The sequence below is a fragment of the Triticum urartu genome, chromosome 2A (genome assembly GCF_056163025.1).
Source record: "Triticum urartu cultivar PI428250 chromosome 2A, HENAU_Tu73, whole genome shotgun sequence".
Lineage (NCBI taxonomy): Eukaryota > Viridiplantae > Streptophyta > Magnoliopsida > Poales > Poaceae > Triticum > Triticum urartu.
The window spans coordinates 722,863,165-722,885,415 of record NC_141874.1 but is presented as its reverse complement, the minus strand read 5'-3'; the positions used below and the strand labels follow the sequence as shown (position 1 = coordinate 722,885,415).

The 22,251-nt window shown below is 50.7% G+C and overlaps 1 pseudogene; it reads right to left on the bottom strand.

The window, feature by feature from the left end:
- Window positions 1–18: 18 nt before the first annotated feature.
- Window positions 19–21,879, bottom strand: LOC147987176 (uncharacterized; annotated as a pseudogene).
- Between the last annotated feature and the right edge of the window lie 372 nt (window positions 21,880–22,251).

The following is a 22,251-nucleotide window of genomic DNA, read 5'->3' as shown; positions in this document are numbered from 1 at the left end:
AATACGGTCGGTCTCAAGTCATTCGCTAAACATCAAATGTTGTTGGTCAGGAGAAATACCGTGGTTGTTTCCATGATTTATTAAGGCTTGAAATATTCTGGTGCAAAATGGGGAGAGCGTTGGGAAATCAAGCCTTTATTTCCTTCGCAAGAAGGATGCCAATGAAAGATTCCTTGACATTCTGGGGCATGAGAAGGATGTCGAGGATTTAACCCTTCACCTAGTAGTTTGGTTGAGGATGTCGAGCATGTAATCGTCACCTAGAAGTCCATGAGGAGGATATGAACGATATGATCCTTGCTCTGCTAGTACTAGAGGAGGACGCCAGAAATATAGGCCATCATCTACTTTGAATGAAGAGGATGAAGAGGGTATAATCATGATCTGAAATAAGAGGAGGATGATGTCATTGATAGTAAAGTACCAAAGGTGGACAATGATAAAATAAGACTTGCAATTATGTGGTCTAATAGATAATACAAACATACCATATATCACTTCTTGTGTTGCAACACGAGTTCCCCCAGTTTCTTGTATTGTCAGAATAATTATCTCTCACTTGCATATGTTTAGTGGTGATTTTTGGTCTAGTACAATGTCGGTGCAACAAACTCTGGGGCCCTTGCCCAGGCTGTGCACAGGCCTAAGGACAACATTGCAGCACCCAAGATCAGACCAAGCACAAGAGATCAACTCTTTGAAGGATTAAAGTACAGATCAAGAAGACCAAGACGAGCTAATGAAGCAAGATATCACTAAGGGAGAAACCTCCCTTGCCGGGAAGGCAAGCCTGGCAAGGTTGGGGTTACCGCGGAAGCAAGCTTCCAGATCGTCCCGGCAGGCTTGCCGGGGCTTGCGAAGGCAAACCACTCCACCGCACCACCTCACAGCGACGCAAGTCATTGATCAGTTCAGTGTCAAGCTCCTAAGTGACAAAGCGGCTGCCTCCTACCGCATGACAGCCACTTCCTACGAAAAATGCCTCCAAATGACACCCGTCCTAAGATGTGTCAAGCAAGCAGATGCGAAGCTGGCAAAATAGCCTGGCAAGGCTTGCCGGGCGCACCACAGCGCATTTAATGCGCTCTGTCCACCTGCAGAGTTAGGTATGATAGCATTGTTTGCTATCTAACAATGTGTAAAAGACGGATTTGCGACTATGAGGACCCCTTTATCTGTAAAAGGAGGCCCATGGCAACCGTAGAGAGGATTCGGACCCTCACACATTCATACGCGCGTAGCTACTCTCGCCCCAAGGCAACCTTGCTGGGCAAGAGCGCTGCGTTCTCCACCATTATCCACGAACAATCCACCAAAGCAGGAGTAGGGTTTTACCCCTCGTGGCAGCCCGAACCTAGGTAAAAATTGCCTGTGTGATCTCTGTCGTGCTGTGTTGCGCTTCTCCTCTCTTTGTGCAACGTGCGCATTCCCTTCGCGGAACCAAAAGGGGCTCATGGTCCCATAGGTGGCCGTGGTTTCCCATGACATCTTTGGCGCGCCAGCTAGGGGGAGTCACTTGCGCGAACCCGAGAGTGTAAGTAGCACATCATCTTCATCGACATTTTCATCATCAGCGGCTCCTTCGACTTTGGCACCCAAGAAGAAGCCCGTGCCGCAGATCACCCGTCCACCTTGAAGGCCCCGCTGCCTGCGACCGCCGACGCCGCGGGGAATGCGGGGACTCATGAGGATGTGGACGTTGTGGGGGACATGCTCGCAGGCGGTGTTGTCACCAGCTCCCCCGCGGCCGAAGCAGGAACGAGAGGCACCTGAGAAGGACACCACTAGTAACATCCCGGTGACCATGCTCCATGAGGTATGGGTAGAGAGATAATTCCTTCTATCCCTCCCTGCCTAGCCGAGGGGCATAGCCATGGTGGTGACGTTCGCCCTGAGGCGAATAGCAATCCTTCGGCCGCCCCCGCCGTGGATGCGGTCGCAGGACATGTAGCACCCCCCAGAGCAAATTGGCCATCCAATGCTCCGAACGGGGTCATTGGTGCACACGCGCCACCACCTCATCACCACACCATTCAAGCGACTGGCTCCCAACGGTGGGAGCCTGATGCCGCCACTGCTGGCACCGTCAGGAGCCGGGCGGCGTTGCGTTCTACATCATCCTCACTTATGCCAAGTACCGAGTTGGAGGCCATGGCGCGAGCCCAGCTACTGCTGAGATTTCCGCCGGCAGCTGATCAGATGGATGAGTCGAGAGCCACCATTCAGAGTCTGATTGGTTGTATGGAGGCTGGAGGCTCACAGCGAGCTGGCCCGCCACAGCCTCCCTAGATGATGATGGTAGCCCACGCTGCTGGCCATGCGGAAGGGGCCACCCCCACGGTGCAATCCCCACCGCAGCAACCAATATGAGTGCTGCACGACCAAGAGCTTGATGGTGTCTCGATGGCTTCATATGATCCTTGATCACGTCAAGGACGACGGTGAGTCCCGGAGGACAGGCAGAGGGAAGGCGCGCGCTTCACCATCGAGTGACGCCGCGACAACCACCGCAGGTCCGATGGGTGCGATGGCCCCGACGTCGACGAGCCCGCGCACGACGAAGGCGGATACCTGCCCTTCGAGGCTGGGTGCTCTTCCTTCACCCGTGAGCTGCGGCAAGTTCGTTGGCCGTCAGCTCACACGTTCAAGCCAGAGATACCAAAGAAGTATGATGGGAGACTGAACCCGATAGAGTTCTTGAGTGTCGGTGTCAAAACCGGCGGATCTCGGGTAGGGGGTCCCGAACTGTGCGTCTAGGCCGGATGGTAACAGGAGGTAAGTGACACAAAGTTTTACCCAGGTTCGGGCCCTCTTGATGGAGGTAAAACCCTACGTCCTGCTTGATTAATATTGAAGATATGGGTGTTACGAGAGTAGATCTACCATGAGATCAGAGAGGCTAAACCCTAGAAGCTAGCCTATGGTATGATTGTATGTTGTGATTGTTGTCCTACGTACTAAAACCCTTCGGTTTATATAGACACTGGAGAGGGTTAGGGTTACACAAGGTCGGTTACAAAGGAGGAGATATCCATATACGTATTTCCTAGCTTGCCTTCCACGCTATGTAGAGTCCCATCCGGACACGAGACGAAGTCTTCAATCTTGTATCTTCATAGTCTAACAGTCCGGCCAATGGAGATAGTCCGGCTATCCATGGACCCCCTAATCCAGGACTCCCTCAGTAGCCCCTGAACTAGGCTTCAATGACGATGAGTCCGACGCACAGTTGTCTTCGGCATTGCAAGGCGGGTTCCTTGTCCGAACACATCACAGAAGAATTTGAATACAAGGATAGTGTCCGACCCTACAAAATAAGTTCCACATTCCACCGCAGAGAGAATAATTTTTTCGCAAATCTAATTTGCTGGCTTGTTTTGACAGCATGACATCATGTCATGGCCCGGTGATTATTCGAACCGTTTCTCTTAACCAGCTCCACACATAACGTGAGGCGGTTTCTTGACACACCTTGCCGAAGCGGAGATCGTGTTCCCCTAGTTCCCCTAATTATGGGATTCTCATTAATGCGGTCGTGGGTAACCCAACTGTGTCTAGGACCCCTAGATTATAGGCAAGTCCCAAACGGCTACGGAGAGGACGCTTGATATTCACCCTCTTTATAAGGGGACAAGGTTTTCGCTTTTTCCCTCTCGTGCTCAAGCAAGCCCTTCCCCGCCTCGAGTTCTAACACCCAAAGCCCAGGTTAGGTGCTTAGGATCTTCAATCATGTCCGGATCCAGCCTTCAAGGCCGATGGATGCCCTCCTCCATGATGGAAGAGGACATTAAGAAGTTGAGGGAGGCCAGATACCTGACCGCCGAGGTTTCGCATCGGCTGCCTGCTCGAGGGCAGGTCGTCCCTACTCCCGAACCCAACGAGAACGTTGTGTTCGTCTCCCACTTCCTCCGAGGTCTAGGCCTCACTCTGGATCCCTTCGTCAGGGGCTTGATGTTCTATTACGGGTTAGATTTCCACGATCTAGCTCCGGACTCCTTTCTCCACATCACGACATTTATTGTCGTGTGTGAGGCCTTCCTCCGTGTGACCCCTCACTTTGGCCTGTGGCTCAAGACCTTTGAAGTACAACCGAAGATGATCGAGGGGCAACATGCAGCGTGCGGAGGTGCATCAATAGGCAAGATGGCAGGAGCTCCATGGCCGAAAGGCTCCTTTCCAGAGGTGTTCGAATTATGGCAACGGGAGTGGTTTTATGTCACGACTCCCAGAAGTGCCAAGTGGGCGGCTGCCCCCGCTTTCCGCCCAGGCCCCCCACCAAAGCTGATGTCATGGATTAGCAGGGGTCTGAGCTGGGGTCCAGTCAAGGACGTGCCTATACTACAAAGCCGCATCCGAGATCTCTTCGAGGGAGATTTTAATTTGGTTGCGTAATACAAGTTATGCTGGTTCGTCAAGTCCAGCCTTGCAAACGCCGGCCCCTGCGCTTGTGGGAGTTCAACCCAGAGGGACCACATGCCATTCAAAGTTTCCTCGGCCTGACGCACGAGGTGATGTACAAGTCATTCTTCGGACCTCAAGTGGGATGTCCGGATATCACCGAGGACGTGGGCCTGAGCAGTAACCGCGCCGCCGAACAAGTAAGAAATCCCCTAGCCGAACACGCTGTCTTTTATTCGAAGTTATTTCTGAGAGTTCGCCTTTTGACCAGGACTGGCTAACAAAGGCAAAGATGATTCGGTGTTTGGCCCCCCTCCTTGAGGGTTTGGAAAATCCGGTATTGGAGAAGATGCTCGAGGTCGCACCTTGCCCGGAGCCCTTGAAGGAAGATACTGAGGGAGATAATACGGGCGGACACGGGCCCCCATCGCTATCCGCTCCAACCGAGGGAACGAGCGTCTCCACGAAGGAGGACGATCGGGGGAGGAAAAGGACTGCTTCCGAGGATCCGGAAGCCGAAGCCTCCAAACGGGAGAAGAGGTCTCCCACTGAGGGTCCTGCCTTGGGGGGTGTTTTTGCCGCACAGAGTCCGCGGGGGGATCAGCCCTCCAACGAGTCGTAAGTGATCCAAAATATTTTAATAGCAAGGGTATGCTATCATTTTCCTCTGAGAAAATAACCACCGCATCTATCTTGTAGTTCGGGCCTCAGCCCCTCTCAAATGAGCTCGTCTTCGAGGGATCTTCTTCCAGAGATGATGGAGAGCAAAACGCCTCCCCCGGACTCCTCCGCTCCAGAAGCGGGCGACCCCGAAGTGTCGTCGCAGATGGCCTCTCCGGATCTGGTGAGGCCAGAAGATAATCCCGTAGACCCCCGAAGTCCCCAGTGTCCGGCTCCCGAAGAGAGCATACGAAAGAGTCCGGCACCGTCTGGTGTGCGGTCGGACATTCTGAGGGAGTTGGTGGGGCGAGCGGCCATCTTAGAAGAGCACCGTACGGTGATGGGTACGGTGATGGAGAGAATCTTGTCTGCTGAAAGCGGATTACATGAAGCCTTTATGAGTCTATTGACAGGCTTGGAGGTATATGAGATAATATGTGATAGTACTGCACATGTTAGGTGTGCCCTGTGTAGATAGTAGCCCCTGAGACTCTGGTTGTCTCCAAGAACGGCAGCGAACAGAGGATCATATTCCCAGGCAATAACCAAACTGCCTCTATGTGCAGGTGGTGGGAGCTCCGGTGGCTAGTCGGACTAGGGAGTGTGCCCAATTAAAACGACAACTGGATGCGGCAGACGCCGACCTCGAGCTTGTTAACAAGAGGCTTGACGAGGCACAAGGTAAGTGTTATTATCCGGTGAACGCCACATAGTAAGAGCGGCATAATGCCAGTATCTCTAATATGTTGTGACTGCAGATGGAGCTGCCACTGTGGAAGCCTTGCGGGCGGAACTTGCCCGAGCCAAGGAACAAGCGAGGATTAGTAATGCGGCTGCTTTGAAGGCGGCCGAAGAGTTGAAAGCCGAGAAGGCCGCACATTGCGAGAGTCAGGAGAAGATGGCCAAGATGGTCGTAGAATTAAAAGACACTGCCGACCGTTGCCGGGTCCTTGAGAAAGAAAACCGAGCGAAGGCAACGGACCTTGAGAAGGCCGCGGCGGCAGACGAAGACACCCATTCTGCTATGAGAGCGAAGAAGGAGGAGCTGCGGGAAGCCGGGGATATTGCGGCTGGGAAACCCTTCATGTTACGGAGGAAGTTCGGAGATCCCCGATATGCCCCTCTGGATCGGCTATGGAGTTCGGCAGATGCGTATATGGATTTGGTGGCGAGCGCTGCTGATGCAGCCAAGTACTTCCAAGGTCAGACAGATCATGAAGTGGACAAGCTGTTATGGACACAATTCCATGTTCCAGAGCGTCCGCTTTCATTGACTGACCAGCTAGCCGAATGGGCCGAACTGAATAGGTTGTCCGGACTCACCATGAGGTCCGTTGCGGATCAGCTATGGCCGGAAAGGCCAAAGCCGAACAGCTATTTCAGCTTAGTGCAGCAGTTCCTTGATGCGGTGTCGCGCATTAATGCGATGAAGAGGTCGGCGTGCATAGAAGGCTCACGGATGGCCCTTGCCCGTGTTAAAGCATACTGGGCGGAGATGGACGCTACCACTGTTGCGGCGCAGGGTTTGGCCATAGGCCAGGTGGCTGCCGAACACTATTTCAAGGAGGTTCTCGAGGGTTCTCGTTTGATAGAGGCCCAGTGCTCGAAAAATATTTTGTTTGAGTGATATGTATTCTCATTGTAAGCACAATGCTTTTATGAATTTTTTATAAGGTTATTTTTATACTTTTGCCTGAAAGTAGTATGATGCCTCCTGTGCGGCCATTTATGTATACTTGTGTATAACCTGAAAGATTGCAGCCGTCGGCTTCAACCCCCACGCATAAAATGCGGGGGTGCTCGCAAAAAATGCGTGTTCACACTTAACCCAACGTCTTGGTCCTATTAAGGAGGTGATAGCGTAGCGAGCGAGGCAACCATACTATAATGCTTTAACACTTTCACTTAGCCATAGGAGTTTGACAGTGGGGCTACTAGATAGCCCCTGGTGGCTCCGCACTCTCCCGATCGCGGGGTGCATACATGCCTAGCCGGGAAACGGCCCTTCGTTAAGGCAGAGGAATTCTAACATTCTGATAGTTCACCGAGTGGTTGACCAGTCTCACGCTATATCATGATAGTCAGTTTTCGGCTTTCTCTACTGAGGTGCTCGTCCGGATGAACCAGGGCACAATCGCAGTAGTTCTCATGGTGCTACCTTAGCCGGTAAAGCGGAACATAAGGCACCAAAACACAGGAGCCGGGCAAACCCAACATTTGACCAAAGACAATGATTCGGAGCTGATGCATATAAGGCCAAACTCGCGACGCCGAACACTCCCTAAGGTATTCGGTCTTTATGGTATAAACCGGGCCCAAATAGTGCCCTTCGTAAGAAACCCCTTGTGTCCAGGTACGTGCATTATTCTGACGTGGCCACATGCCAAGACGCCAGCATACTTCTCAACTGTGCTGAGAATGCAGTGGATATGTATCAACAAGAGACAGTAAAAAAGGTTTATGCAGGGTCTTAATCTGAAAAGAATCCTTGGAGCGGGTCCCTGCTGCACGTCTGCGCCTGTGTCTCCGTTGTGCCGTATCCTGGACGGGTGTAGCATGATGATCATCTGTAAAAGAGAGGAGCTTAGGTGAAAAAAGTTGTTGTGCAAAAAGATAGTTTTTTAAAGAAATCATGTATAATTCTAGGTAAGTAAGAATTGCCGCTTGTCTGCGCACGTTGAGCCCCTTGTATTTGTAATAGTGGTGTGATCATTGATCCGGTATAAATTGCATATGGCTGCGCCGAACTCGTCTAGCCGTGTCCGAGGTCGTGACGACCTGCTAAATGCTTTAGTTGATGAGGCAATTTTTAGTGTGCGGCTGCCAGGGCAGCCGCATGCTCTTCGGCGCGCAGAGATCGCTTAATACTTCCATTCACTGTAATGATGCCATGTGGACCGGGCATCTTGAGCGTGAGGGAAGCGTAGTGTGGTATTGCGTTAAAGCGAGTGAAAGCTTTGTGTCCGAGTAGTGCTTGATAGCCACTTTGAAACAGAGCGATGTGGAATGAGCCCCTGGGCCTGGCGTTACTCCTTTAAAGGTAATATTGCTATGGCAAATTTTTTTTGGGTCTATCCCCATTTCGCGGATTGTATCCTGGTATATTAGGTTTAGACTGCTGCCACCGTCCATCAGGACTCGTGTGAAGTGGTATCTGTCAATTATTGGTTCTAATACCAGGGCAGCCCATCCTGCACATTGGACACTTGCTGAGTAATCACGATGGTCGAAAGTGATCGGTTGAGATGACCAGTGGCAGGACTCCGCGGTGATAGGCCTTCGGGTGTATTTTGTTGGGAGTGCCGTTTTGTTTCTGCCATTGATCACGTGTAACACGTTTACTGTTTTGACTTCTGGTGGAAATTTCTGTTGTTCCCCAGTGTCTTCCTTGAGAGGCTCATCCTCATCTTCGCTTGGTGTATCATCCCCCTTGTGTACAGCGTTTAGCTTGCCGGACTGCTTGAAGACCCAACATTCTCTGTGGGTGTGATTGGCTGGTTTGCCAGGGGTGCTATGGACCTGACATATTTGGTCCAGAATTTTGTTTAGGATGGACAGTTCGTCTCTGGCGCCTTTAGGAGGCGGCTTTTGCTGACATGGCCGAGAGCTTTTGAATCCGGCGTTTACTGTCGTGCTCTTCGTGTTGTCTCTTTTATTCCGGCGTTTGTTATTATTGTTGCATCGTGATTTCCTGTTTCCATCTCTAACTTCAGATGTACTGGGGTCGCTGGAGCTGCATCGGGCTAGCCAGCTGTCTTCACCCGCGCAAAAGCGGGTCATGAGGCTTGTTAATGCTGCCATTGTTCTCGGTTTTTCTTGGCCGAGGTGTCGGGCAAGCCATTCGTCATGGACGCTGTGCTTAAAAGCTGCCAAGGTTTCAGCGTCTGAGCAGTCGACAATTTGGTTCTTTTTAGTAAGAAACCCGTGCCAAAGCTTTTGGGCTGACTCTCCGGGCTGTTGAGTTATATGACTCAAAGCATCCGCGTCTGGAGGTCGGACATAAGTCCCTTGAAAGTTTGCCCGAAAAGCGTCTTAGAGCTCTGCCCAGCTTCCAATGGAGTTTTCGGGGAGGCCTTTAAGCCAATGACGAGCTGGCCCTTTGAGTTTGAGTGGTAAGTACTTGATGGCGTGGAGATCATCTCCTCGAGCCATATGGATGTGGAGGATATAGTCCTCGATCCAGACCCCAGGGTCTGTTGTTCCGTCGTATGCCTCTATGTTTACAGGTTTGAATCCCTCTGGAAATTCATGATCCAGCACCTCATCGGTGAAACATAGGGGGTGTGCGGCACCCCTGTATCTAGGTGTACCGTGTTGTTCGGATGTTTTTGTGTTATATCGTATGCTGGGGCGCGCTTGCGTGGTCCATAGATGGATCTGGTTACGCTGTCCTTTTGGTGCAAGCCCTCGCGTGAATCGCGTATTGTCTTGTGGGTGGCATTGTTTGCTGCTCTATGTTGGCCGTGAGGTCGTCTATCCGTCCAGGTGGCTGTTTTGATTTTTGGTTGTGAGGGGTCTGAGGCCTCCTCATTGAATTCAGGTAGCAACTTCCGCTTTGAGTAGCTCTTGGTGGAGCGATTGTCGCCGTACTTCGCTACTGTGTTGAGTACTTTACTCCATCTGATTTGGAGTGTGTCCTGCGCAGCCTTGAGCCTTTGCTGCTGCTTTTTTAGACTCCTCGCGGTGGCAACAAGCCTTTAACGGGCATTCTGCTGCTCCGGGTGCCTGTCCGGCGTTGTGTCTTCCGGACTATTATCTTTGACAGAATTGGTTTGTTCGGTTTGATTCTCCGTATTGCCGTGATCCGGCAGTGGTTCGCCCTGCTCCAATGTTGGGTCTATGTTATCGTTATTTCTGGCGAGGCGTGATTTGGGGCGGCGCTTGCGCCGCCGCTTTGACTGCTTCTCGAGGGAATAAGCCTTCGGTGAGTCATTCCGTTCCTCGTCGTCTTCCTTTGGTGTGTCCACCATGTATACGTCATATGATGAATTGGACGTCCAGCGCCCTGTGGCGGTGGTTCCTCTTCGCCTCCCGCATCGTCGTCCATACCGTCGATGTCTGCAGAGTCGAAGTCGAGCATGTCGGTTGAGTCATCGAGAGTGGCTATTAAGTGGGTGGTGGGTGGGCGTCGAATTTCGTCATCTGCATCCCAATCCTGTTGGCCATAATCCGGCCAGGGCTCTCCGGACAAAGAGAGAGACCTTAGTGAATTCAGAATGTTGCCAAAGGGCGAGTGCTGAAAGGTATCTGCGGTGGTGAATTCCATGATCGGTGCCCAATCGGATTCGGTTGGCGGGGGCGCGGGCGGTTCAGAGTCAGAAAAGGAGTCTGGCACCTTGGAGTCACGGGCTGTGCATAGGATTATGCTGGTGTTTAGCTCGATCACCGTTGAGACTACAGCCCCTGAGGCGGTGTCTAGCCACCCGTCCTTGATTAGCGCAGCTGGCTCTGAGCTAAGGGTCGGAGCTGATGTGGGCGCGGCCTTTGGGGTACCGTCAGGTGGCAGAGCTAAGTCATACCCATCGCGACAGTGCGGCGCGCCCAGCTGTGGCTCGAATCCGTCGAAGATCAAGTCCCCACGGATGTTGGCCGTGTAATTCACTTCCAAATTTGACCTGATGGCCAGGGGCGTAGCTTTCAATCTGCTCCAGATGGCCAAGCGAATTAGCCCGCAGTGCAAAGCCGCCGAATATGAAGATCTGTCCGCGGAGAAAAGTCTCACCCTGGACCGCATCGCTATCGATGATAGTAGGAGCCATCAAGCCTAACGGCGACGACACAGAGGAACTCTCAATGAAAGCACCAATGTCAGTGTCAAAACCAGCGGATCTCGGGTAGGGGGTCCCGAACTGTGCGTCTAGGCCGGATGGTAACAGGAGGCAAGGGACACAAAGTTTTACCCAGGTTCGGGCCCTCTTGATGGAGGTAAAACCCTATGCCCTGCTTGATTAATATTGAAGATATTGGTGTTACAAGAGTAGATCTACCACGAGATCAGAGAGGCTAAACCCTAGAAGCTAGCCTATGGTATGATTGTATGTTGTGATTGTTGTCCTACGGACTAAAACCCTTCGGTTTATATAGACACCGGAGAGGGTTAGGGTTACACAAGGTCGGTTACAAAGGAGGAGATATCCATATACGTATTGCCTAGCTTGCCTTCCATGCCAAGTAGAGTCCCATCCGGACACGAGACGAAGTCTTCAATCTTGTATCTTCATAGTCTAACAGTCCAGCCAATGGAAATAGTCTGGCTGTCCGAAGACCCCCTAATCCAGGACTCCCTCATTGAGCATCTACACCATCGCTATTCAAGCTGCCGGGGGAAGAGACGAGAAGGTTTTTGCCAACTACTTCCCTTTGGTGCTCAAGCCAAACATGAGGTCTTGGCTGATGCACCTGCCGGAGAACTCCATCTCGACCTGGGCTGACCTGTGCCATGAGTTCATTGGTGCCTTCACGGGCGGCCACCAAGAACCAGGCGGCCCGGTGATTTGCAGCTTCTCCCGCAGAAGGAAGGAGAGACTCTGTGGAAGTACATGCAGAGGTTTAGCCAAGTCCACATAAATATTCCAGATATCCACCTGGCAGCTGTGATAGCTGCGTTCCAGTCCAACATGCGCAACCTTTGGATACATTCCAAGATGAACGTTCGGTTGCCCAAGACTGTGAAGGAGCTTTACACCTTGGTGGACAAGTGTGCTCGGGTGGAGGAAGGGAGAAAACTCCCTGGAGAGGAAGATGGCGTCGACATCGACTCAGAGGATGACGACAAGGCCACCAGCCAGAAGAAGAACAAGAAGCATAACAAGAGGCGCAAGGATAAGGAAGTAACAACCGTTGAGGGATCGCGCACGCCTAGTACCGGCAAGAAGGTTAAGGCTAAAGCCCCCGGCAAGGAAGTTGCTGCATGTACTGATTGTCGGGAGGTTGCGGCTGCCAAGAAGGCTGGGAAAGGTGATGGTCCGTACTGCAAGATTCATCGGACCAAGGGCCACGATCTCCAGGATTTCCATCAAGTTGAATAGCTCATCAAGAAGTAGAGGGCTGGGTATGAGAAGCATGACAAGGAAAAAGGTCAGAATGGCACTGGCGGGAAGGGTCGAGGCGGCGAAGCAAGTCGCTCCGGCAAGGATCCTCAGAATCAAGGAAAACCCGCCAGAGGCCGTGAGAAGGAGTATCACAAGGATGAAAGTGATGGAGGGGATGAAGAGGAAACCACTGAGTAGGAATTCCAGAGGGCCACTAACGCCATGTGCATTGACGGGGGTGCATCTCTGCACTCCTCTCACCGCCAGCTTAAACAGTGGGCACGTGAGGTCAATGTTGTGGAGCCAACAACAGACTCTCGGAAGCCACTCAAGTGGTCATGCACACCTATCATCTTTGACGAAGTGGACCACCCTGACCGCACCACCGCGGTAGGGTGTTTGCCGTTGTTGGTCTCACCAACAATCCGCAACCTCAAAGTCACGAAGATGTTGGTTGACGGCGGGGCCGGGTGAATCTGATTTCCACAAAAGTCATCAGTAGACTTCAGATAGAAGAGGAAGAGCTCAAGGTCACGGGCACGTTTCAAGGAATCAATCCCAGAAGGATTCATCCTAATGGAAAGATCATGTTGCCAGTGACATTCGGAGGAGAGTTGAACTACCAGATTGAGAAGGTTGTGTTTGATGTGGTCGACCCCCCTTTCCGTACAATGGAATCCTTGGGCGCCCAGCTCTGGCCAAATTCATGGCGGCATCCCACTATGCCTACAACACCTTGAAGATGCCAAGGCCGGTGGGCGTCATTTCCGTTCTGTCAGATGAGAAGGACACAATTATTTGCGTGGATAAGATGTACTGGGACGCAGTTGCGGCAGAGGCCGCTGAAGCCGCAGCTCCCGCCAAGGAAAGCAAAAGAAAGAAAAAGGCTAGCAGGGATGCTAGCAAGGAATCCAGGAAGCATACCTCTTCGGAGTATGTTGCGCCTGTTGATGACTTGCCGGAGAGTTCCAACAGCAAGAGATCCAAGGCTGCTGCACCCCATGTGAAAAAGGTCCCAGCAGGGCTGGCTGGCGCTGATGGTACTTTTACTATCAGGTGCACCCTCGATCACAAATAGGAAAGCATGCTCGTTGCCTTCCTGCGGGTGAATATCAATGTGTTTGCTTGGCAACCATATAATATCCCCGATGTTCCTATGGAGGTAATTGAGCACCACCTTGGTGTCTGCCCACATGCCTGACCCGTCAAGCAGAAGGTCCGAAAGCAAGCCTTGGAGCGGCAGTAGTTCATTGCCGAGGAGATCAAGAAACTTGAGGCAGCTGGTTTGGTCAGAGGAGTACTACATCCAACGTGGTTAGCAAACCCAGTGGTCACACGCAAGGCTAATAGAAAATGGAGACTTTGCATAGATTTCACGGATCTTAACAAGGCCTGCCCAAAGGACCCAATTCCCTTGCCGCGCATCGACCAGATTGTGGATTCTACTTTCGGGTGTGATTTGCTCTCCTTTCTAGATGCGTACTCTAGATATCATCAAATCTTTATGTCCTAGGAAGACTAAGAGAAGACCTCATTCATCACCCCATGCGGCACATACGGCTTCGTGCGAATGCCTTTCGGGTTGAAGAGTGCCAGGTCCACTTTTGCAAGAGCAGTCCAGATTGGTTTTGAATCATAGCTGCACAAGAACATTGAAGCTTATATGGATGATATTGTGGTCAAGACCAAGGATAGATCGACCCTCATCTAGGACTCAGAAGAGACATTTTCTAATCTGCACAAGATCAACTTGAAGCTGAACCCGGAGAAGTGTGTGTTTGGCATTCCCTCTGGCAAGCTACTTGGTTTCTTTGTGTCCCATCGCGAGATAGAGGCCAACCCCGATAAGATCAAGGCTATCAAGCGGATTCAGGCACCCAAGAAAGTTAAGGATGTGAGGCGTTTGACAGGGTGTGTTGCCATGCTTAGCAGTTTCATCTCCAAGTCTGCCGAGCGCGCCTTGCCGTTCTTCAAAATTCTGAAGAAGGCGGGACCCATGAAGTGGACTCCAGAAGCAGACACAGCACTGCAGGATTTGAATACCTACTTGTCTTCTGTGCCCACTTTGGTTGCTCCCAACCCACAAGAGTCGTTGCTGCTATAACTGGCGGCAACTAATCAAGTGGTTAATGCAGCACTAGTGGGGAAGCGGGAAATAGAGGAAGCAGTAGCCGCAGCCAGTGTTCCTTCCAAGGGAGAGAATGAGCACAGCCCGGCAAGGCCAGATGTAGGTCAAGATAGAGAAGAGCATGGCAACGGAGTCAACCCCAATGATGCGGCAAGGAAGAAAGTGGTGCAACGCCCAGTATACTTCGTCATCTCTCTATTATAGGGGGCTAGATCCAGGTATTCTGGCGTTCAAAAATTGATTTTTTTCCTAGTCATGGCCTCAAGGAAACTGCACCACTACTTCCAAGCCCATGAGATCATGGTTGTCACCTGCTTCCCTTTGCAAAGGATACTCCGAAACCCTGAGGCTACCGGCAAAATAGTGGAGTGGGCATTGGAGTTATCCAGCTTTGGCTTAAAGTTTGAAAGCACATCAACAATTTAGAGCAGAGCACTGGCAGAGTTTATTTGCAGAATGGACACCAACCCCTGATGAAGAGGTACTGGAGATAGTTATTCTCGACAAGGAAGCACCCCAAAAATGGATTATGTATTTCGATGGTGCCTTCTCCCTACAAGGTGCAGGGGTTGGTGTGCTTCTTGTTGCTCCCATTGGGGAGCACCTGAAGTACATCGTCCAGATGCATTTTCCCCAGGAGGAAGCGACCAACAATACTGCAGAGTATGAAGGGCTCCTTGCCGGGCTCAGGATTGCAACAGAGTTGGGAATCAAGAAACTGATCATTCGAGGAGATTCACAATTTGTGGTACGACAAGTCAACAAGGATTACCAAAGTCTATTGATGGAGGCATATGTCGAGGAAGCGAGAAGACTAGAGGAGCGCTTCGATGGATTGCAAACAGAGCACGTGCCCCATGCGAAAAACAACATTGCTGATCATCTATCAAAGTGCGTTGCACAGAAGCTTCCTGTGGGACCAAGAACTTCTGTTCTCCAACTTACTCAGCCCTCCGTGTCCCCAGCAACAATGTCTCAGAAGAGGAGGAATCTGGACTCCGGCAAGCCTCTCTCGGTAGAGCCTCCCGGGGCTCCCAGTAGAGAGCTTGACGGGAACAACTCCCCTTTGGCTGTTGAGCTACCCCCTCCCACCATACCACCGGTCCTCATGGTCGAGGGGTGCGCTCCCATGAAGGAGGAGGTGCCGCTAGTCCTCATTGCCGAGCCCCAGGCTCCAACTTGGGCACGGCACATAGTTCATTTCCTCCAAACCGGAGAACTTCCCGAAGAGCAAGAAGAAGCTGAAAGAGTATCCCGAAGGGCTAGTATGTATCAGTTTGTCGATGACACACTATACAAAAGAAGGCCCAGTAGTGTAAAATTGAAGTGCATTTGTCGGGAAGAAGGAAAGGAACTGCTGGCGGAAATACACAAAGGCATGTGCGGCTCCCACATTGGATCAAGGGCTTTGGTTGGGAAAGCATTCCAGCAAGGATTCTATTGACCCATAGCCCTCCAAGATGCGGTCGAACTAGTCACCAAATGTGAAGCCTGCTAGTTCCATTCCAAGAATATCCCTTTGCCTGCCCAAGCTCTTCAGACAATCCCTTTGTCATGGCCGTTTTTGGTCTGGGGGCTCGATATCCTCGGCCCTTTCCCCCGAGCTGTCGGGGGCTTTGAATTCTTGTTCGTTGCAATCAACAAGTTTACAAAGTGGCTAGAAGTAGAAGCCATGAGGAAGGTGACTGCTCAGTCAGCTGTCAAGTTCTTGAAAGGATTGGTGTGCCGCTTCGGGGTCCCTGCCCGGATCATCACTGACAACATCATCCAGTTCACGGGCCGCGCCTTCATGCAATATGTTCATGCCCTCGGAAGCAAGATCTCATTTGACTTTGTTGCACATTGCAGAAGCAATGGACAAGCTGAGAGGGTGAATGCTGAAGTGTTGCAAGGACTCAAGAAAAGAACATTTGAAGGCTGCAGAAGTGCGGCATGCGATGGATCGACGAGCTTCCGGTGGTTCTTTGGTCCCTCAGAACGACACCAAATCGAGCTACCGGGCAGACTCCCTTCTCCCTAGTCTGTGGGGCAGAAGCAGTTATCCCCATGAAACTCATTTACGGGTCGCCTCGAGTGCTTGCCTATGATGAACTAGCCCAGGAGCAGCACTAGCGTGACGATGTTGTGCTTCTCGAGGAGAACCGTCTTCAGGCTGCTACACGTGCTGCATGCTACTAACAAGCCTTGCGTCGCTATCATAGCCACAGGGTTCATGCCTAGTGTTTTGAGGAAGGCGACCTTGTCCTTAGGCGCATTCAGTCTGCCAAGGTACAAACAAGTTGACACCGGAGTGGGAAGGCCTTTACCGGGTGGTACGAGTCACCAGACCTGGCGCAGTCCGTCTGGAGATCGGAGATGTCATTCAATTGCAAAACTCATGGAATATTGAGCATCTCCGCAAGTTCTACCCGTAAGGCGTGGCTGTCAGGCCCTACCCGGCAACCACCCTTTTGTATAGGCCTTGCCTTAGTTGCATGTGACCCCTTGTACAAAGCCAGGCGCATACCTTGAGCTATAGAGAAATAAATGAAGCGCTAGGGGGCCCCGACATATAGCATGCATGCATAAGCATATCATGAGCATCACATGTTCGTGTAGATAAGATCGCATCTGGCATCATTTTCATCTGCATAAACTGCAGGCTCTTGCCGTGGACTTGGTCCCCAAGAAGAGATGAGAAGACAAGCCTACACTACGATCCCCGGCAAGCCAAATAGATAAGTTCTTTCTCCTAATCCATACGTGTTCTATAGGTAAAGACTTATGCATAAGAAAACATCGCTGCCCTTTGAAATGTAGGTGCTCTCATCCTTTGACTCAAACGTTGCTTCGGTCGGGATGGTCGCAATGGCCTTTGATGGAAAAGGACTGGCGGGGGGCTAGTCCCTCTTTATGGTTTTTGCCCGATAGGCCTAACTCTGCGGCAACAAAACTGAGGGTACTGACAGGATAGCTTATCGGGGGAAACTTGTTTACTTAAAAGTATAGATGCATCCCACCTCTGCATGGACATGTTACATGCACGAGTCCCCGGCAAGGTTTATCTTTTTCATTAATATGTTGATCGACAAGTACAGACCTTATAGAACACAAACATGGATTAAAGAGATTACATAATTTGAACTAAAGTTTGCCAAGTGCCTATAGATTTAAGATAAAAAAAATATAAGTGCCTCGTGACGCCCTTTCTTGTCCCTCTCCTCCTAGGCATTGCGGCAGGAGGTGAAGAGGGCGAAAGGAGTGCCTAGGAAGAGGCCCAGCCTGACCCTGTCGGGCTCCAGGAGAGGTAGCCTGGCGGGGATAGGAGGGCACAGACGAAGGTGATCGTGAAGAGATCGGCGGAGGCGACCCGTCAACCGCCACCACCAGGGCCAGCAGGACACGGTAGGGTGAACGAAGTTGCAACCCGCGAGGAAGCCTACCGGGAACCAGCTAGAAGGCTGCTGGAGGAGCCAGGAGCACCATCCCCACCCCTGCATCCAACTCCCTGGCAAATCACCTTGCCGGAGAGGAGATGCAGGTGCAGCTATTGGTGCCGCCGCCTGACGGTGATGGTGCGGCTGGTGTTCAGCCGGAGTCAGAGTCGTCTCCCTCCCAGCCGACGCCGTCGTCATTGCCGTCACTGTCCTCCTCGTCACTATCGCTCGAGGAGGAGCTTTCGTCGTTGGTCAAGCTCTCCGCGCAGCACCCTAAGTGAGCACCCAAGCTCCCAAAAACCTTGATGGAAAGGAAATCGTCCTCCATTAACTTAAAATGGAGGACATGCCCTTCCAACAAGCTATGGGCACGAGCAAAAGTCTTCCAGCCTCGATGGAAGTACATGACATGAGGGGCGGGGAAATCTACACCCACACGTATGTTGCCATTCCCGCAGCCCCTCATGTGCTGTCTCAAAGCTCGCGGCTGCTCAAGCTCCATCACCCTTGCAAATGGAGTAGGGAGGCAGAGGCGGCCGTGCAGAGGCTTATACAGCCTAAGGACGAACTCCAGGGGCTGGTCTCCAATGTGGCCTTCCATCGGGGGAGGGGCGGCCTGCGAGGGCGCAATCAGAGCGCCACCCTGTCCCCCTCGGCCTCGTATGCCACGGCGACCTTGACCTCGTCCTCTCCCACCTCCTCTCGTAGCCGGCTCCATCCCCACATCCTCGGAGGGAGGAGGGAGACGATGTCGATTAGAAGCTCTCATCGCCACTTAGGGAGGGCCGGACCCTCGACCTCTCACCATGACAGACATGGGCTACTACAGAAACAAAGAAGGAGGGAGGTGTGGAGGAACATCTCGCACCACGCCCCCTTTTTATAGGCGGTCGTGGCAGGGGGCTGGATTTTCTTCATAGAGGTGGCCGCCCCGCTCGTCCAGTCCGGTTCCTCCTCGCCATCAATGGTTTGAAGAATCAAGGCCGACCCCCTGTGCCAACCTACGGTGCCTGGCTTTCTGCCATGGCGCTCATTCCCGCGCCCTCCACATCCGCAGCCAACCTCACGCAATGCATGCGATACACATGGCGGAGGCGTTTGGAGTAGGGAGAGTAGTGGGGTGGTAGTTACCGCCCCATGAACGAAGGACATGGGTAACTCCACGGATCGTGGCCCATTTTATCCATCATTGCAATTGGCGTTACACGACGCGCGGGAGAACCGGAAACTGGCCTAGGCTCAGGTTAATGAAGAAGCAAAGAAAATCTCAAAGGGCGGAGCCACCCCTATGCTCCTACCTGTGCACTGGTTGGGGCCTACCTCGACGACGCCCGACAGCGCGTACGGGCCAAGCCCGGGGGCTCCTCTCGGTGCAGCAAACCCTGGGTCCGTTGCCCAGACTGTGCACGGGCCTAAGGACAAGATTGCAGCACCCAAGATCAGACCAAGCACAAGAGATCATCTCTTTGAAGGATTAAAGTGCAGATCAAGAAGACCAAAACGAGCCAGAGAAGCAAGATATCGCTAAGGGAAAAACCTCCCTTGCCGGGCAGGCGAGCCTGGCAAGGTTGGGGTTACCCTGAAAGCAAGCTTCCAAATCGTCCTGGTAGGCTTGCCGGGGCTTGCGAAGGCAAACCACTCCACCGCACCACCTCACAACGACGCAAGTCATCGTTTAGTGCAGTGTCAAGCTCCTAAGTGACTAAGTGGCTGCTTCCTGCCACATGGCAGCCACTTCCTACAGAAAATGCCTCCAAATGACACCCATCCTGAGGCGTGTCAAGCAAGCAGGCGTGAAGCTGGATAAACAGCCCGGCAAGGCTTGCCAGGCGCACCTGATGTGACATTGAGTGGCACATTTAATGTGCTGTGTCCGCCTGCAGATTTAGGTATGATAGCACTGTTTGCTGTGCTATCTAATTAGTGTGTAAAATACTGATTTGCCACTGTGGTGACCCCTTTATCTATAAAAGGAGGCCCATGGTAACCATAGAGAGGATTCGGACCCTCACACATTCATACACACGTAGCCACTCTCGCCCCAATGAAACCTTGCCGAGCAAATACACTGCATTTCTCCACCATTATCCACCATCAATCCACCAAAGCAGGAGTAGGGTTTTATGCCTCACGGCGTCCCAAACCTGGGTCAAAACTGCCCATGTGATCTCTGTCGTGCTGTGTTGCGCGTCTCCGCTCTTTATGCAACATGCCAATTCCCCCCGCCGAACCAAAAGGGGCTCATGGTCCCATAGGTGGCCGTGGTTTCCCATGACATGCAACGAAAAGGATTATTGGGTCTTGGTTTGTATCAACTGGTGATGTGCCTTTCCAAGAGAAAGCAAGTACCAAAGGAGGACACTGATAGAATAAGACTTACAATTATGTGGTTTAACAGATAATACAAACTTACCATATATAAATTCTTGTGCTTCCACATGATTTCCCTCGGTTTCTTGTATTATCACAATACATATGTCTCACTTGGTTGTTTTTGGTGTTGATTTTCAGTTCCATATAAGGAAACCAATTATTGGGTCTTGGTTTGTATCATCTGTTAGCGTGCCTTTCCAAAGGACATATTTTTCGAGGACTGTTGTTATGTCCTTCTCTTCGGGACATACATAAGTATATGATCCATTTTTCTCCTAGGAAGGTAGAAAAGTGTGTGTTTGATTTTCTAGAGAATCCTTCTAATCTTTCCAAACCATACCAATTGTTGACCCTGGGTGTGACATGGCACACAACTCATGACGAGGAGTAGAACAGCTAGGTGGACTTAAGTTTTGTGAAGCTACTACAATATAGTCAGCCTCAAATCATTCGCTAAACATCCAATATTGTTGGTCAGGAGAAATACCATTGTTGTTTCCATGATCTATTAAGGGCATAAAATATTCTAGCGCAAAATTGGGAGCACGATGGGAAATGAAGCCTTTATCTCCCGCGCAAGGAGGATGATAATGAGAGATGCCTTGACATTCTGGGCATGATGAGGATGTCGATGATGTATCCCTCGACGTGGTAGTTCAGTTGAGGATAACGAACATGTAAGTTGCCATCGAATAATCTAGGAGGAGGATGTGTACTAAGGCTTTTTCCACAAGTACTAGTGGAGGACGCTGAAAGTATAGGCCATCGTCTACTCGCGCATCAAGAGGATGAACACCATATGATCGTTGATCTTGAAGAAGACAAGAATGATGTCCATGATAAGCAAGCACCAGAGGAGGAAGACAATAGAATAAGACTTACTAACATATAATACAAACTTACCTTATATCACTTCTTGTGCTTTCACATGAGTTCCCATGGTATGTTGTATTGTCGCAATACTTATCTCTTCGTGCATGTGTTTAGTAGTGATTTTTGGTCCCATACAATGAAACCGATTATTGAGTCTTGGTTTGTATCAACTGTTGATGTCCCTTTCCAAAACCCATGTTTTTATAGGACTATTATTATGTCCTTCTATCCGTGACATACAAAAATATATGAACCACTTTTCTCCTACAAAGGGGGGAGTGTATGTTTCATTTTCCAAAGAAGCCTTCCGATCTTTCAAAACTACAGCGATTGTTCTTGGACCTTGGGTGCAATATGGGACACAACTCATGACCAGGAGTATAACCGCTAGGTGGCCTCAAGTGTTGTCAACCTGCAATAATATAGTTGGTCTCAAGTCATTCACTAAACATCCAATTTTTTTGTCCAGGAGAAATACCGCGGTTGTTTCCCTGCTTTATTAAGGCTTGAAATATTCTGGTGCAAAATTGGTAGGGCGATGGAAAATCAAGCCTTGATCTCCTGCACAAGAAGGATGTGAATGAAAGATGCCTTGATATTCTGGGGCATGAGAAGGATGTCGAGGATGTAACCCTTGAACGGGTAGTTTGGTTGAGGATGTCGAGCATGTAATCATCACCTAGTACTCCATAAGGAGGATATGAACAATATGATCCTTGCTCTGCTAGTACCAGAGGAGGACGCCAGAAATATAGGCCATTGTTAAGGATGAAGAAGATGACAAGTGTATAATCATTGATCTGAAACACGAGGAGGAGGAGGATGTCATTGATAAGCAAGTACCAAATGAGGACAACGATAGAATATGACTTACAATTATGTGATCGAATAGATAATACAAACATAATATATATCACTTCTTGTGCTATCAACACCAGTTCCCCCGGCTTCTTGTATTGCCACAATAATTATCTCTCACTTGCATGTGTTTAGTGGTCATTTTTGGTCCAATACAATGAAAAGGATTATTGGGTATTGGTTTGTATCAATTGGTGATGTGCTTTTCCAAAAGCAAGCAAACACCAAAGGAGTACAACAATATAATAAGACTTACAACTATGTTGTCTAACAGATAATACAAACATACCATATATCAATTCTTGTGCTTCCACATGACTTCCCCCGGCTTCTTGTATTGTCATAATACTTATCTCTCACTTGCTTGTTTTTAGTGTTGATTTTTGGTTCCATATAAGGAAACTGATTATTGGTCTTGGTTTGTATCAACTGTTAGCGTGCCTTTCCAAAGGCGATATTTTTCAAGGACTGTTAATATGCCCTTCTCTCCGAGACATACATAAGTATATGGTCC